Source organism: Geospiza fortis, unplaced genomic scaffold, assembly GCF_000277835.1.
Source record: "Geospiza fortis unplaced genomic scaffold, GeoFor_1.0 scaffold85, whole genome shotgun sequence".
Classification (NCBI taxonomy): Eukaryota; Metazoa; Chordata; class Aves; order Passeriformes; family Thraupidae; genus Geospiza; species Geospiza fortis.
Window position 1 is genome coordinate 649,984 of NW_005054358.1, and position 4,121 is coordinate 654,104.

Below are 4,121 nucleotides of genomic sequence, written 5' to 3' on the forward strand. Positions count from 1 at the left end.
CCCTCGAGAGCACTCACTCTGAGTGTGCTGGTGGAACACAAATGCTTAGAAAAACACAAACAGAGAAGCAATAACAACAAGTGATTTGGAGTCCCTGTGCTGGCTGGAGGCACAGCAGCACCTTGGGTTTGTTGTGGAGCAGTGGAAGCGAGGCCCCAGGGAGCAGGACGCGACACAGAACAAGCAGTGCATCCAGATGGCTCTCAGGAACAGCCTCCTGCTGTCCACAGATGATCTGTGACTCTGGAAGTCTCTTCCCCAGGTTTAACACGAGGTGTATGTCACTCAGGGCCATTCAAAAGGTTTGGATTCTCAGCAGACAGTGGGAGGCTCACCTTTGGGAGCAAACCTGCCAAGTGCAAGCAGCTGTGGATATGATCCAGAGGGTCAGAATAAACCTCAACATGTTGTGCAAGCAAAGGGCCCTCACTTTCTTTAAGGTCTTTAGCTCCAAAAAAAAAAAAACACCAAAAAAACAACAACAACAAAAAAAAAAAAACCACCAAAAACCAAAAAACCCAACAAAAATCAACAACGTGTGTATGAGGGGAAGATACTAAAAATGGAACAAATATGTTTTAGCCTAAACACGCTTTGCCCCATTGGTCTTCTAGAAAACAAAAAGGGCTGTAATTCATCCATGATCTGTCAAAAAACACAAACCCACTGAAATGGCAGATTCATGGTCCAGGACTCTGAAGAATTTGGCTCTGCTCAGCAGTTGGGCAAAGGGGAAGAATTTCCCCATTCACAAGCAGTGGCTTTCAGGTTGTGTCCCATGGGACCACACCACAATAACCAACAAACAGAGGCTTGGGCAGATGGCAGAGCTTGGACTGGATCTCAGGACACCCTCTTCAAATATCACTGCATGGGAATTCCAGCAGGACCTGAGGACTCCTGGGGGACAAGGAACCAAAGCTTCCATCTCGGCAGCATCCTGGGGTCACACCCAGATCTAGAGCAGCTCTAACAAGCCCCAAGATGGGGCTTCTACTACAGCAGAAGTTTCTCACCAGAAGACACTTTGAGGCACTTCAATTCCTTTGAACAGTAAAGAAAGTCACAATTTCTCCTCAGGGCTTCTTTTGACCTTGACATGACCTGAAATCCCTCAAGCCTTGCTTTTTGACATCATATGAGAGTAATTCAGGAATTAACATGAAATGTAATTCCATTGTTCTCCATTCAAATGGCTATTCTCTCATTCCTTGCCTGCTATTTTTGGGGTCAGGATCCAGTTTGTAGCTTTTTCCATTAGGTCTAAATCAAGTGTGTCCAGAGGGAGAAGATAACTGCACATGCTCAGTCCTGCAGGATGAGGCAGTGACCAGTGTGCAGGGGTGGGTGATGGCCCACAAGAAGGCAATTGCTGACATGAATGTCTCTTGCTTGGTTCAAACAATTCCCTGTATGGAAACCCAGCATGGAGCAGCCAAAGGAAAAGGCCAAAGGAAAAGGCAAAGAGCTGCCAAGCTGCTTCTCCAAAGACTGCTGGCTTTTCTCCAGAGCGAGTGTGGTCACTGGCGAGCTCTTGATTGTGATGTCAAGCTCATGGCTGGTGCCATGCAGGACTGATTTGGTTTGTATTGCAGCCAGAAGAGAGAAGGGAGCACACAGTCAGCCTGATAACACCGAGCTGAGGCAGGAGGATAGATGATGGATGGATGGATGGATGGATGGATGGATGGATGGATGGATGGATGGATGGATGGATGATGGATGGATGGATGGATGGATGGATGGATGGATGGATGGATGGATGGATGGATGGATGGATGGATGGATGATGGATGGATGGATGGATGGATGGATGGATGGATGGATGGACAGTGTCTGACACCTGCTCTGCTTGCAACTGCTGCAGGGGCAAAGCAACCCCCAGGTGGATGGAGACAGTGTGAACAGAGCTCCCATTCTGCTTTCTCGGTAACAGCTGAGGCCACAGCCACTGCTAGACAGGGAACTGGGGGCCACCAGTTTCCTTCTGAGTGATTTCAGTTCAAGCAGGGCCATTGCTGGGCTGGAGTGAACAAGGTGCTCCTGACCCATGCTGGGAAAAGCAAGAAGTCTCCCTCCTGACAGTCTGTTAACTTCCATGGGATCAGCTCTGGGTTGGTATTTCAAGCTCTGCCTGAGCTGCTGCATCCCTTAATGCTCAGAAACATGGTGAAGTGACCATATAAAAAATCTTATCTCTTCTCAGAAAATGTCCCCACAAAAAAAGGAGGTTTCTATTCTGCCTGGGTATGGGAAATATTTGAAAACGTGAAGTGAGAGTCACTTAAATCTTTAGAAACAAGAAAACAAATACTGCAAAGCAGTACTTATTTGTAGGTGTCTTCATACGGGGATTTTGAAGTCTATTTCACATTTTTACAAGCCTCCTTTTATTGCCTTGATGTTACAGAACATAGAAGCACACACAGCTAAAAAAGGTATCACAGAATCCCCTGAGCTGGGAGGGACCCACCAGGATCCCCCAGCCCAGCCCCTGTCCCTGCCCAGCCCCCCCACAACCCCACCCTGTCCATCCCTGGCAGCGCTGGCCAAAGGCTCCTGGAGCTCTGGCAGCCTCGGGGCCGTGCCCATTCCCTGGGCAGCCTGGGCAGTGCCAGCACCCTCTGGGGGAAGAACCTTGCCCTGAGCTCAGCCTGAGCTGCCCTGGCCCAGCCCCAGCCGTGCCCTGCTCCTGTCCCTGTCCCAGAGCAGAGATGGGAGCTGTCCCTTGGGAGGAAGCTGCACATTGCCCTGAAGTTTCCAGTGTCATGCACCCCTCCCCAGAAAAAACATGAGTGAGGAGATGGGTGAAGGAGCTGTAGTTCTAGGAGTACCTGCAAAGGCATCCTCCGGAGATCATGAGTGCCTTTTCATTGGCTTTTACAGACTTTGGATTCTGTACTCAAACCCAGTTAAGCTTCAATTTAGTTCCCATCAGCTACAAACCAAGCATTCATTCTTCACAAACTTCATACAAGCTTCATTCTTCACAATGTCCTAGCTAAGCTACACCACTGAAAATCTCTGCTTAAATTCTGGCATCTCAGGCTGCAGTGTGTCACAAATGGCCTGCCTCTCAAGCCCTTTCACAAGCTGTGTCTGTAGCATATGTTCTTTCAGAGTGGGCAGAAGTGATGAAGAGGCTGCAGTCTCTCTGCACCTCAGGTTGAAATGCAAATTGCAGTTCCACCTAATTTTACAGACTTCCCATTATCACATAAATCTTTAGCTACTCAGAAATGGAAACTTCACTTTGCTGTGATAAGGATATATAAAAAAACCACTGACACAAGCAAAAAATAAAAAAGAAAATTCAAACCAGGCAGCATTCAGCCAGTGCCTGCCATGACTCTGGGCCTGTGTGAAGAACCCCAGGCTATGTTCCCTCCCCACCAGGGCCCTGAAACCAGCAGGGGTCCACGAGCTCCTATCTGGACAGGGCTGCTCAGGACCACCAGGACCACTGGCACTGCAGAAGCAAAGGGGCCAGGACACGACCCTGCCTCCTGGATAAATTCATTTGATTGGAGCTTATTCTAAGGAGATCACTTCACTTGAATGGAATTTTTATTAAATTATTATTGACTTTTGATAATTTATGGGAGTAATTTAATAATTTCCCACTGTTCGTGCCATAATAAGATGCATTGGAAGTGCTGAAGTTTCAAAGCAGAACACTCATGGCAGAAGCCAGCAGAGCCACACTGCTCCAGAGAACACCCTCTGCCTCATTTGCTCGGACATTAAAACTGGAAAGCAGCTGACAAAACATCAACACATGTCTGTCAAAGTCTGTTGGATTTTCAAGGCTGTCTCCTCAGCATGGTGAAGCCCGCCAGCTTGACAGGAATGTATTTTTTATGGAATTCCTGTCCAAGTTCCTAACATCAATAAGCAAATTGTTGTGACCCCAGGGCATAAGTACAACCTGAACTCCTGGAGGAAGCCCTGGATACCAGAGAATGTATCTCCCTGCATGCCTGCAGAGCTCCACGACCCAGCTCTCCCTGTTCATTTCACTCTTCTTACCCATCAATCACCTCCAGCCACTGGGAAAGCGAACCCTGGACACAACCAGCACGGCCAGAGTGGCTCCGGGCAGCGCTGCCAGGACGGTGCTG

The 4,121-nt window shown here is 48.4% G+C and overlaps 1 protein-coding gene across 4 annotated transcripts in view; it reads right to left on the reverse strand.

Moving 5' to 3' along the window:
• EXD3 (exonuclease 3'-5' domain containing 3) overlaps positions 1–4,121 on the reverse strand; it is a 251,128-nt gene that overhangs the window by 198,453 nt on the left and 48,554 nt on the right. The window lies entirely within an intron of this gene.